Source organism: Drosophila gunungcola (assembly GCF_025200985.1).
Source record: "Drosophila gunungcola strain Sukarami chromosome 2L unlocalized genomic scaffold, Dgunungcola_SK_2 000008F, whole genome shotgun sequence".
In the NCBI taxonomy this organism is placed as follows: domain Eukaryota; kingdom Metazoa; phylum Arthropoda; class Insecta; order Diptera; family Drosophilidae; genus Drosophila; species Drosophila gunungcola.
Genome location: NW_026453163.1, coordinates 3,044,704 through 3,058,328, shown reverse-complemented (window position 1 = coordinate 3,058,328; position 13,625 = coordinate 3,044,704). Strand labels below are relative to the sequence as shown.

The 13,625-nt window shown below is 36.1% G+C and overlaps 1 protein-coding gene and 1 long non-coding RNA gene across 8 annotated transcripts in view; one reads left to right on the top strand and one right to left on the bottom strand.

The window, feature by feature from the left end:
- LOC128253300 (nuclear hormone receptor FTZ-F1 beta) overlaps positions 1 to 13,625 on the top strand; it is a 30,982-nt gene that overhangs the window by 9,253 nt on the left and 8,104 nt on the right. The window lies entirely within an intron of this gene.
- On the bottom strand, positions 5,542 to 7,376 carry LOC128253320 (uncharacterized). Of its 2 annotated transcripts, none has more exons than XR_008267428.1 (3): positions 7,299 to 7,376; positions 6,252 to 6,308; positions 5,542 to 5,985 (listed from the first exon to the last, which is right to left on the bottom strand). It is a non-coding gene; the product is annotated as an uncharacterized LOC128253320 (long non-coding RNA). The 2 variants fall into 2 exon arrangements; XR_008267429.1 differs by lacking the exon at positions 7,299 to 7,376 and adding an exon at positions 6,662 to 6,730.

Here is a 13,625-nt window from a genome sequence, read left to right as displayed (position 1 = left end):
CCCTCTAGAGAAAGTCAAGAAACGACCTTGGAAAGTCGTCTATGAAATAAAATTTCGACACTATTGTGAGTATGTACAAAGCAAAGTAACAAAAAATCACTCTTATTTATTTCGAAAATTAACGATTCTACTGCAAGTTTATAATTTTATAGGCGTTTTGACCGATTTAATTGAACTTCCTCTCGGAATCGTTGTGATTATCGCTGACTATTTCATGATGATCGCAAGTGTCTTGATAAAATTAAAAAAAATTGACAAAATTTAAAAAATACCGTATTTCCCAAAATATTTATGACATATAAGAAGGAAAGCACCGGTTTTCATTTTGTATGGCTGGAATGGAGTAATCATTGTGATTGAGAAAGAGTATGTACCTGAACCGTAAAAAAGGCGGTATAATTTTATAATTAGATATATGTATGGTTACTTTTAACAAAATCTACTCGATTGGCGTTAAGCATGTTACATGTCGGTTCCATTTCCTAATAGCTTGTTGGCTTTCTTAAAGTTACATCTCTCAGAAGTAACATTACTTTCGGTCTTTAAGCGTATATGCTTGAAGGTGAAAATTAAGTTGTCAGCTCCTTTTTTTTAATTTCAGCTCTACTTTTTAAAATTTCGCCGATATTTGATATTTGCGTGCTCCTGAGTAATAGTCCTGCACAAATTTTACAGCCAGAGCTTCCGCGGCATATCTTAAAACACGAAAATCCTATGATTTGCTGAGAAATACTTTTATTACACCCGCCCCTTTATAAAAAGCCCCCGAATTAAACCACTGACCGCTGCCTTTGAAATATGCCGTCAAAGTTGAAATCCCTCTCAAAATGCATAAACACCACGATAAAGTAATTTATTACAATTTCAGGAAAATGTAGCGAACATATAAAATATGCAATAAATTTAATCGTTTTTTAACATATCGCAAATAACATCACAGCCACGATAGAAAAACTGATCGGAAAGTTGCCATAACTTCATTGTTTTTAAACATTTGCTCATAATAATCAATATATTTCGACTATATAATCGTGTAATAGAATTCTAAAGTTATGCTGTAATGGTGTACCTATAAACTAAGGTAACTTTTTAATATGTGGATTTTTCTGGTCAAATTTCCTAAATTTTGGACCAATTTAAAAATTGCCTACTTCATTTTGTGTTATCGGCTTAGAAAAGGATTATAACCACAAAATTGTCAAATGAAGAACTTACTCAAAGCAGCCGTTGGAAATATAACCATGAATTTAGCTGAACCTCTTTGTTGAAAGTTCACAAACATATCAATTCAACAGAATACCCTAACTATAAACACTCTGCAGAGAAATGGGGGTGAATGTATGTATTTGGAGGGGAAGAAGGTGAGCCTTGGGGTGGAAGAACTCCGTAAAACAACGACTAAGACAAATAAACAATAAAAATAAGCTCGAGGAACAGAGAGAAAAAGAGATCCATTGCTCACATTTGCGGCACAAACAAGACATCAAGAGCCAGACATGAGACACAGAAGGAAGAAGAGAAGATGGGGCAAAGAGCATCGAACACGTCGTGGAGAAGTGGACAAAAGAAAGGCCAAAAACGTTCAAACATTGGCAGCAGAAGAAGAAGTAGCACGACGACTTGTTGCCAAGACATAAAAAATCAAACAAAAGCAAATGGGACTAAGAAGAGGAAGGCTCGACGGAGAAAAGCGAGAGAGCCAGAACAGTAAAAAAACACGTCATGCTGACTGCCTTTGCTTACCTATGTATGTACATATATACATATGTATGTATGTATGTATGTACAAGTATTCCTTCCCACACCACTCCCCCTTGAGTTCCACCGCCTGTGCTAAGAACAGCCAAGAACAAGTTGTAAATGAGGTAGAAAAGCAACTGAAAGAAGAGCCAGCGAATGAACTGAAGAGGAATGAGAGAGCGAGGGAGAGAGAGAGAGAGAGAGAGAAGGGTCATTGGCGGCCGTTGACTTTGTCTCGCTGGTGACCTTGCCCGAAAAATGTAAAAGTAATGTGAAAAAAACACGAAGAAGGGTAGCTGCAAATGCACACACACCGCTGCAGACGAAGGAGAAGCAGAAGATTGGGAGCTACGGGCATGCAGCTGTTGACAAAAGAGAAAGAGAACAAGGGGCGAGATAAGGAAGAGGGGGATTTTTGGGCACAGGGCCAAGGCGAATGGAGCAACGGTACTTTCCGATACTAACGAGTATAAACAAAATAAATTTAATTACAGTAGATATCGCGTACATGAAACTTCCAACCGTCAAAACTTTTATATCGTAAATTTTTTCTTTTTGATAGAATTGTGCAACATTTTACACACACTTAAATTTTTCTGCTTAAATAAACCTAGCGCATAGCTACAAATAACATATACAAAAATAGTATTTTTTTTCTTGTGCTTACTGTTTTATAAAGGAGTACCAATAAAATAGTTACATTTACATAATGTGTACATATTGTTGTTGCATACTTTAGTTAACTGGATAACAAGTTTACAGACACTTTTGAACAGGACGGATAACTATATCATATAACTCCCCATATGAACAATTGGAAAAGCTAATGAAAAAAGTAATAACTTCGCTGTTTTCCTATTTTTTGTTCAATATTCATTGAGATATAGTAATTGTTTAATATTTTCACTGTGGGTTTACCGTTTTCGTTGTCAAAGAAATTAAATATTTAAATCTTTAATTAACCAGCATCCATGGGAAAAGGATTTAAAATCTCTTTGACGAGGTACGTAAGAGTAAATACTTCAAAGTTTATTAATCGTATCTTTCTTATTGGCAATTAGATCAATGAATTAGTATGTGTATGAACGCACTATTTTTATACCCTTGCAGAGGGTATTATAATTTCAGTCAGAAGTTTGCAACGCAGTGAAGGAGACGTTTCCGACCCTATAAAGTATATATATTCTTGATCAGCATCACTAGGAGAGTCGATCTAGCCATGTCCGTCTGTCCGTCTGTCCGTCTGTCCGTCTGTCCGTCTGTCCGTCCGTTTATATGCAAACTAGTCTCTCAGTTTTAAAGCTATCTGCATGAAACTTTCCCAAAAGTTGTCTTTCTATTGCAGGTAGTATATAAGTCGGAACGAGCCGGATCGGACGACTATAGCATATAGCTCCCATAGGAACAATCGGAAAAATAAATGAAAAAAAATTATAACTTTGCTGTTTTTTAATTTTTTGTTTAGTTCTTCGACATATAGTAATGGTAAAATATTTCCGATTTACGGTTTAAATTTCATCAAAATCGGACGACTATAGCATATAGCTCCCATAGGAACAATCGGAAAAAATAAATGAAAAAAAATTATAACTTTGCTGTTTTTTAATTTTTTGTTTAGTTCTTCGAGATATAGTAATGGTTTAATATTTCAGAATTACGGTTTCAATTTCATCAAAATCGGACGACTATAGCATATAGCTCCCATAGGAACAATCGGAAAAATAAATGAAAAAAATTATAACTTTTCTGTTTTTTAATTTTTTGTTTAGTTCTTCGACATATAGCATTGTTTAATTATTTCAGAATTATGGTATAAATTTTATCAAAATCGGACGTCTATAGCATATAGCTCCCATAGAAATAATAAAAATATATAAAATAACTATCTAATAATTGAGCTGCAAATAATCATAGTTTCAATGTTTTTTTTTAGCACATACTCAAGTAAATCATAATTTAAATGTTTTCAAAAGTATTTAATTAATGCAATAGCTGCAAGGGTATATGAACTTCGGCTTGCCGAAGTTTGCTTTCCTTCTTGTTAAAGTTAAGTTATTTTAATATGAGTTAAATCAGCTTACGCATTTTTTTTCAAATAAGCATAAAACGATTAAATTTAAAAGAACTAAAAGCTTTGCTGCCTCCTATTGGTCTGAATTGATGACAAACAACCGTTCCAATTTATCTATTACACAACAAACACTATAAAGTGCAACCTGCCAAAAAAGCCCGATCAACTTAGCCAAAACTCAATGGATGCATCTAACTTGGTCAACAGCCGAATGCCAGCACGCATGCAGCGTAAATTGCACTTCAAACAAGAATAGCTCAGCTGCATTTGGTTGAATGCGATCGTAACCACCTTGTCCCAAAACAACTTGCCAGCAATTCTGAAATTTGTATCCACCATTTTTGATTTTTTATTTTATTTTTGCCTCGCTGTCGGTAAGCCATGTACGCTCGAAGCTTGGTCGTTCGCGTCGCCGAGCTGGCTTTTGATATTAATTAAACGCACGCAGCAGAACCAGGCCGGAGTCGCATACAGCATACAGAGCCACCGCCGCCGGCAACTGCACCTCAAGACCTGCAATCTGCCCACCCAGCAGCAGCAGCATCATGCTTAAACGAGTTCCACAACGCTGCAGCACCAGCTACAAAATAAGAGGAGAAAAAGAAGTCGATGGTGGCTTTCATATTTTCTGTGCGTCGCGTTGCTGGTGGGCGGTCGCGAATGGTCGCTGCAGCTTTACACAAGCACGAACACTCGAAAAATATACGGTGGCATTTGCTGAAGGTTTGCCTCTGTACGCTTATATAGTTTTTAAGACTAAGAGGATTGGTTTCGATACCTCCTTATCAATAGGCTTTGCATAAAGCTTAATGTTTAATGCTTATAAAATGTGTGCTAAAAGAAAAGTCTTACGGATAAAATAAATAAATGGAAATGGTTTACTTAAAAGGGTGCTAATAAAGTTGGTTTCCAAATAGCCCAATTTTTTTTATTTCATTTTCGCGCGTTGCTGATCAAGAATCTAAATATTTTATATTATAGTATCGTCTCGTCCTTTGCGTTACAAATAAAGTATCCTCTACAAGGGAAAATTTAGGTTCCAATAATATCAGGCCTTGAACAATGGTCATCGAAAGTAGAATATAGAAAATGTAAAACCAAAGTGAATCTCGTAGAGATTTTGTGCCATTGCACTATAACCCAATGACCAATATTGTTGGCCAAAATTATGAACTTGCTCAATTTAAAAGACATCAAAACAAACTTTACCATTCGTTTATTTATATTCTTAGGCAACTAATATTATAATATTAATATTAAAAATAATGTAATCAAACGGATACATCCTATAGCACATGATCGATTGATTTAACTTCGTTGTTTTTTACCATTAACGCAAAAAACTTTTCTTTTCTATTAATATTAAATTTAACCAGTTTCTACACAATTAAAACAAAAAAGATCGGTTTAGTCGAGTTCCCAAATATATGGCATATTAACGAACGATTAATTTAGCGGAAAATCATCATAGCTTCCCTGATGTTAAACATATAGGCATGAACATCGGAAGATTGTTGTTTCAAGAATATTTAAGTTTGCTTCTTTTTTGTTTTGTTTTATTTTCCAAATTTATATTAAAATTTTGTTGAGAGCTTAACTTTTGAACGTTTCTAATCTTTTTTTTTCACTCTTAAGCCGCCAAGAAGTAAGTCAAATTTCAAAATCACTAGGTATCTCAAACAACTGATTGAACAGAAGTTATTTTAACAGAAGCGCCCTCTATCGGAATTCCTGCAACATAACAATTCAGGTTTTTTAAAGACTTAAAAAAATTGCGTTTCGACCAATGAATGTGCATTGATTTATTGATTAAACTAAAAATTTTGCAACTTTATTTATCTATTTCTTTAGCAAAGTATTATTATTTTGTTGGTCAGTTATTAGCTTTCAATAAGTCGCAACTACGATATAATCTTCTATTATCTCTTTATAGCTAAGAAGTTTTCGTTTGGCTTCCGCATTACAAGCTTGTGTTTTGTCCCTGGATCGATCGTGCACGCCTTGTTTTTACCCTCTCCCCATCCGATGATCTAGTTGGCCAACTGCTTTCCGTGCGCCAATTCTTATAATTTAATGTCATTGTTCAAGGGACCTGCTTGCAATTCTAAGGCGTAATGGACCAAAATGTTGTTTGGTTTAACTGGGGACCCAATTGATCAGCCAAAAAGATCTTTCTGCATGAGAAAACAAGACATATTTTGTGAGATATATTTTCAGATGTGTTTTTATAAAAATAGTTAAACAACGCTATTTAATTAACAAACCAGTTATAAATAATATGCAGCATGAGTTTTAAAAGTAGTTTCGATTAAGATTTTGAGCAAAAGTAGGACAACCGTGTGATTTATAAACATAAGTTGATCTTCTGGGTTCGAATTGACTGGCTGCTAATCCGGGAACATTTGTTCAGAATATTGGTTGCTGCTTTTTAACAACATACCTGTATTTAACAGCAACATTCTCGACGACCTTGAGTCTGGCGAAGCAGCGTCGACAGCTGCAAACAAGTTAACATAAAAAACAAAATAAGAACAAGATTTATAAATAAACTGTCGTGAGCAGTGCGATTCCCCCACACTCCCGTATTCAGTTATCTTTTGTTGATATTGATAGTGCGGCGGAGCTCGATTATGGCGATGGGCTGAAGGCCTCGCTGATAAAGCCGCAGATGACGTAAAATGGAAATGCACTAATGTTCTGCATATGGAGAGCTCAACAGTGCGCCATTCCCAACAATGCGAAAATAAATACGAATGATACAGCACAAAATAATACAAATAAAAATGCGCAAGCGTAACATTTCCTGTTTGTCGAACGGTAAATTGTAATTGCTATGCAGACGACGAATACCTGCCCGCAACATTGCAATTCCCCGAAAATGTCTGGGCTCCTCCGCAGAGAGGTGGCGGTTGCATGGTGGAGCATGGGGCTTATAGCTCTCGGAATGTGTCTGGGTCGTTAGATTGGTCGTTCCGCTGCCTGCTGCAAAGTTGACTAAGTTGTCTTCTGGTGACCAAACGTGTTCGCTTCTATTCGCGGTACACAGAACAAATTAATAAAGTTCAATAAGAAATATAAATATATAATATAAAGTTGTGCCATTAGGTTTCACCTAACTAAAGAACTAAAGAATCAAATAATCAAAAGAAGTGATTTTTATATCGGAAAACATATAAAACTGGAAAATGGGATCTGGCTGGACTTGTTTCCTAATCAAAAAATCGCAAGGCCGAAAAACTATATGTTTCCCATTCAATGTTGTAAATAGTTTCTTCTTCTCCACAACCGCTTGCCAATAATTATGTAATAATTTTTAGGAACTGAAGACCGGTTATTTTGGTTGACACTCATATTTTCTTGTTCGTTCTTAATTCTTATTTAAAAAAAAAAACACTTTTTTTATTATATTATAATGCACTAAATTACAAGTAAATTTTCAAGTTCGAATATAATACAAAAATTTCCAGTGGAGCTATTGCACTAGTACCGGTTTTCTTTATATTTTTTCCCCATTTTTATCTTTGCTGCTGCTATTACAAGGCAACCGTGGTCATATCGATGCCAGACAAGAGAGGCGACTGGACGCACCTGTTGAAAATCAAGTTCTTTCAGTTGTCAGCATACATATGCTTACATAAATATGTATATAGAAGTTAATACTTTGCACCACTGAATTTGTATACCCGTTACTCGTAGAAAAATAGTGTTTTTTTGTATTCCTACAAAACTATGTAGCAAAATTGGTGTTTGATTTCATGGGGATAAGCTAAAGACTTCCTTTTTAATTTTTTTGAAATTTTAGTATTTATTTTAAGTTACAATAATAAAGCAGAAAAGAAAACAATTGAAAAATCTTCTATTTAAATGGGTGAATATGTATTTATTTGCAAAAGACTTTTTTTTTCGATAGACATCACGCTCCCATAAAAAAAAATTATATTTTCTTCCGTTTGGGCGCTTATAATTCCCAACTGACACAAACGCTTCGTGAGCCAGGACCTTTTGGTAATACAGTGGAAAGTTAAGTCATCTCCCACGGGGTGACCGCACAGGGATAGAGGTTTTTCCGGGATGAAATCAAACACTTCTTCAAACACTTAGAGTAGATGTACCTTTGAATAGTATTTAAATTTTATTTTATGTTAATATTTTGCGATTTTCGCCACTGATTTAACCGATTTTTTAATGAAGGTATCTGAAAAATATATAATTTACATTTTTGGCGGAACTTGTTTTGTAATTTCTTTGCTAAAGTAAAGTCGCAATCCACCTTAGATATTCAACATAAGTATTTTTACCGGGTTGTATAGTAGGTGTACCCTACTAAAAAGCGAAGGCACCTAGCCTTCTCTGCACCCCTGTGTATCATGTCTAACCTGTTGGCTTTTGCAGCACAAGTGTTGCAATTTGTTTGCCATTTTCCATAAGGCAACTTCTGTTGCACATTATGCTAATGACCTGCCGCTGTTACCTTCCTCTTTTCCCCCTTCGCAACCCCTCGCCCGACTCTTCGGGTCGAGGTGATTAATCAAAAAGCTCGCAACACTCGTAGAGACCATAGGCACATAGAAAAATTGTTGCTCCATTGCTTGGTAATGCAATTGGCAATCGTTGGACCTGCATAGACGTTACCAAGCTCTTTGTTGTCAATTGGCGAAAGGTTTTAAAAGGTGTGTGTATCTGCATTTGCAGCTTATAGTTTTGGTCACTCTTTGCAGCGTGTTGAATATGTATTTTTGTCTGCCATACCTTTTACTATTAACTTATGTTAGGTACTTCAAAGTTTCAATATTTTATATAACTAGTGGATTTATTAAAAAAGTGTTTTTATTACAGTAACTTTGAAAAGAAACATGAGTCTTTTAGAACCGTATGCTAGAATCGCTTAAAGAAATTGACTAGTTCGGATTATATTAAACAGTAATCAAAACTTAATTGGATAGATAATTTCTTTGCGAGATATATAGTTTACGTGTCATTTACATTAATCCATTTTATTTACTTTTGGTTAAATTCATTAACTTTAAATACGCCAAAAAGTAAGGCACTAAATTTGTAGTATTTTTAAATTTCAGAAATACATTATTAATTTTTTAAAAATTGTATTGCTGTAAAATATATCTTCTATAGTTTACAAAATAAACCACATCGCTTTTAAAGTTGTTTTCTACAATTTTTAAGCTACTTTTTTTATTTTATGAAATAACACTTTTTCATATCTGCAGTACTATAAGTACTTGCCACTCACAAAAGCCATCCAGCACTATAATATCCCCTCCCAATGTGGGATGCCGTTGTCCCCAATTATAGCACCCTACCAACCCCAAATGCCACGGATTTGTGGGGTGCTTTTGCTGTCGTTAACTGTAAACAGATCTGCAATAAAAAGTGTGCCCTCGCCGCTTTCATGTTACGCATAATTGAAACCAACTTCCTACTCAGTGGGCAAACTCCGACGTCAACAACGATGTTATCCACCCCCACGCAGACGGCCCGTGGCCCAAGGGACCAAATGAACGAGGAGGCCTAGTCCTACCCCCGGAGCTTGTGCCCCACAAAGCATGTCAATGTCATGAATATTGTTGACATGAATTTCCACCCACACAAATCCCGAACCTGCAACAGAACCGACGAGAACGCCATATTCTTTTTAAGGGAGCACATTTCCGCGAAAACAGAATAGAACAAAATGGGAAAAAACCTGAAGGTCAACCCCTTTGCCATCGCTTCGAGGGGAGTTTTCTGTGGGGCTGAAGTTGCCTTCGATGGGCTGTCAAAGTCAGAGCCCGATAAAAATCGATAGACGACAGCCAGCCAACGCGGAGTGGGCGTGGAGCCTTACCCTGCTGCTCTGATGGGTGGGTTCTCGGTCAGTGGACTGTCGTGCCTTTAGTTTACCCCCACATATCTGGCCAAACCAAGCTGAACTCGACTTTCTGGGACTGGTTTGCCGCCGTATTTAAGTTTTATATATATTCTGCAGGGGCTTGTCAAATTGCAGTAAAAGTTCATTTTACTGCAATTTAATACTTTTGAATGGGTCCTTGGAGAATTACTTCCAATATTGCTGACCAAACTGGATCGACAAGGCTATTGATCCCAATCAACAATATATAAATTTATAGGGTTGGAAACGCTTTTTTAACTTTTAAAAGACTTCTCAAAACTTTCTTAAATTTATTGTTAAAATTAATTTCGGTTTTCAGACGTGTATTTTTTTAAAAATTAATTTATGTTGTCGGAACTTCAGTTTTAGCAATTGGTTTAAACTTTGACGAGCTCAATCATTTATATTAGAAAACCTATCCTTATATTTTTAGTAATATAAGCTATCGATGATAGAAATCGGTTAAGCAGAACTGAAGATAAAAAATAAAATTGGCACAAAAACAAGTACAAAAAAAAAAAAAATAAATAAATTTACCATGCAAATAATTTTTTAATCAGGTAGTCGATCTGCACCGGGAAATCAAGGTTTGATCTCTGGGATTTCATCATTTATGATTTTTTTAAATTGCTCACTGAGTATTGTTCCCATCATAAAGGGGTTAAACGGCATTAACAAGGACATAAGTGGATACAAATAACTTACCAAGTAAGATATAGAGTAAAAGGATGAATGTAATCGCCAAGTCTCATTCAATTCAGTTTGCAATCCATCAATCGATACCGATACCTCCCTCTAATTACCAAACACCAAGTGTAAGAACACTTCCGCCTGAGAAGCCCTTAATTTCTCAACAACAACAACAGAGGTCCATCTGTGTGGGTTCAGTTCTATACCGAACAGGGCGAAAACAGAAAACCGGAAACCGAGAGACCGGATGGCCGAGGGGCCGAAAGGGAAGCCAGCATCGAACCTCGTTTGGATGCATTTGTCGGGCTCTAAGTGCTCTCTAAACCTCAGACCAAGTCCATTGAATAAGTACTTCCCTGAAAGCAAAAATCCTCAAAATCCAAATGCTGACCACTCAATCTCCGCCTCTTTCTCTCTTTCGCTTTTGTGGCGCACCCACGTAAACTTAGCGCGTTCTTTTCTCATACATACATACATACATATGTATGTACATTGAACTTACATACATAGATGTACAACCAATTTTGTTTGTTTTGTTTTGTGCTAATTTTTCACTCACACACACAAGCAGCACGTCCCCAAGAATATTTCTGTTCTTTCTCTAACCCCAAAAGTAAAGACAATAACAACGCTCTCTCGTTCTCCCTTTCTCTGCCCCCTCTTCTGTCACCGGCGGCGCATGTGTCCGTCTTACCCTGTCGGTGTATGTCTCTCTCTTGTTAAGTGTGGGTGTGTGTGTGTGTGTGGAGCTGCCTTCGTTGCTTCGTCTTCTTCTTCGTGGTTTGCTTCGCCGCCGTCGTGGTTGTTGTTGTTTTATGCAAGGTCGTTTGCGTACAAAATTCAACATTATTTGAAGGTCGTCCTTTGCTTGTTCTGCGTTCTGCGCGTCGCTTCTTAGTCGTTCTCTCTCTCTCTCTCTTTTACGGCTGGCTCTTTTCGATTATCCCTCTTTGTGGCTGCCTCGGTTTTGTCTTGGCGCAGTGCGTTGGTTGTAGTATCCGCTAAGCATAACGATTTGGGGTCGAATGGGATCATTGACGAATGTGGGCGCATTTTAAGGGATAGTCAATGCATTTCTTGGATTACATGAAACGAAGCTAAGCTAACTTAATTCTAGACAATCCTTTAGTCGATAAATACAAACGTAATAATTTTACTTATTGGATTAATTATGTCAGTTTTAATATAGTTTTTTTATAATATAAAGAAAGGGAAACAGACGTCCGAAGTTGTAAGTGTTTTTATATATGCATGTATTTGTATATACTAATTTAAATAAAAACAAATCGTTTGATGAGTTTTATATATAAAACTGTAAAGTAAAAGCGACTTCATTTTGACTTTAATAGTCGGTCGGAACCTTCAAGACCATTCTATGTTTTGAGATATTTTAAGTAAATTTTGAATTTGGCCGTTATACTGAAAATGGTATTCAAACAGTGTATTATTATATTAGATTTTTTTTTAGTGCCAATGACTAGTACATTTAAGTTGTTCTAAATTATTCAAAAATATTTATTTTCATTCAAAAATATAGTACAAATTATTATTTTTGATCAAAAAAAAAAAAAACTTAAAAGTAATAACTTCTCTGGCTTGCAAATTTAAATCGAAATAATTCTCCAAAGATCAAACCTTGGACCCCTGGTTCAGAATACGACACTCAAAAATTTTGGTATGGTATCTTTTTTTTTAAAGTGGTAATAACGTTTTTTACCTGTTTTCATTCGATTTTTTTTTGTCTCCATTATACCTAACCGATTTCGGTCAGCAATAGCTTCTTTCTAGAACATGTGCTTTTTTCGATCTTTTTACAAAGTTACTAAACAATACTGGCGTAAATTCAAACACATCCGCCGTGACGAACAAATAAGTTTTATTTTGAACGAAATAAAATAAAAGCATTGAATTAATAAATACCCGCTTATTTTGGACTTTTACTTGTTACTTTCGCAGGGTCCTAACGTAAGTTCACTCATTTTAATCCGCAGACTTTGCAAAAAACTTTCAACTTTCGTGAGGTTTATAAAACAATTTATTATATAAAAGAATTTTTTCATTCTTTCGTTTGACTCTCAATGAAAGCCTGATCTAATCCGCAGACTAGCTTTTGAAGCCACTGTTAATAATTCTATACATATACAGCTCACGAATTAAGAAATCCAACCCGCATCACATTTGCCCACCAAAAACCGGGAGTCGAGCACTGTTGCGTGGCGCTGGGTTGTTGTACCTTAAATTTATTATAATTCCATCCCATCGACTTTCCGCCTCTTTTGCCGCGTTCCATAGCCGCCGCGGGTCGATGACATCTTCCGTTGCTGGCCATTGCCTAAAAGTTGTATATTGCCCCAGCTATTGTTTGTGCCCAGAGCGAGATGGATAGCAAGGGAGGGGAGGGCGGACAGGGGCGAGCAGGGCGGCTGATAAGAAGTGAGTGAACACAAAACAACCGGCCGAATGTGAGCGGTTCTTTGAGAGCCGGCGCGCAAGTCAACTCAATTAGCATAAGTGGCGGCTGATGGTCGGACAAGGTCGCCATGGTGGGTGGCTGTAGGGTGGCATCGACCTCATTGTGGTCGGCTCTCCCACCATCTCCATCCTATAATGGGCCTTTGTTCGCGTTGCTAGGCGCTCGAGAGTCCGAGAAATCCGCTAACGAAGCGGACTGAGTCACTGCCAAAAAGTTCACGTGAAACGATTTAAATATAAATAGAATAGGAGAAGCGCTACTAGAAACAAATTCCCAATCGAACTGGTCCAACTTGATGAAAGCTTGAGATTATAGCGTGGGAGGGGCTCATATAAAAGGTTATACCTTAGTATCTGAATCAAATCTCTTAGGAGTTTTAAATTCAAAATTAACACATTTGTCTCTCCCGGTGGATGGAAAGAAACATTAACCAATTTCTCAGTTACAAGTTCTTTGCTTGAAAAACCAAACATTTACCTTTGAAAACCATTTTTGGGTTATTGCTGTTTATGCATATGTATATATGTATATATAAAAAAATTTTATAAGTTGGAGTATGGACTTAAGTTTATACATTCTTTTTGTTATATAATTAACCGTGATTCATAGCCTGCAATTTAAGATTTTTGTGTATATTTTATTTGCATATATTTAAACCTTTCCAATAATTATAGACTATAGTTTTTTAAAGTTCATTTAAAAAACTTAACACGAAAGGAAGCAGCTTTTTCAAAAATTAAATATTCTTTAAAACATCAAAATTT